Source organism: Etheostoma spectabile, unplaced genomic scaffold (assembly GCF_008692095.1).
Source record: "Etheostoma spectabile isolate EspeVRDwgs_2016 unplaced genomic scaffold, UIUC_Espe_1.0 scaffold271, whole genome shotgun sequence".
Taxonomy (NCBI): domain Eukaryota; kingdom Metazoa; phylum Chordata; class Actinopteri; order Perciformes; family Percidae; genus Etheostoma; species Etheostoma spectabile.
Genome location: NW_022605575.1, coordinates 555,847 through 556,125, shown reverse-complemented (window position 1 = coordinate 556,125; position 279 = coordinate 555,847).

Here is a 279-nt window from a genome sequence, read left to right as displayed (position 1 = left end):
TTCCAGTCTGTGATTATCATCAACATCCATTCCTTTAGACGGGTCAGTTTGACCCAAGGACATCACAACGGGAAGTTCATAGGGTCATAAATACGAAATCGCAAATTATATTCCATTTTTTGGATTTTTTTGAAGTTTTCACACTTCACTGGGACATTGCTGACAATACAACTGCTTATCAGCGTGGCCAGAGGGCGTGAGACGGGAGGCTCCAGGTTGCAGCCATACACGGAATTTTTTAGTTTGCCTATAATAATAATAATAATAATAATAATAATA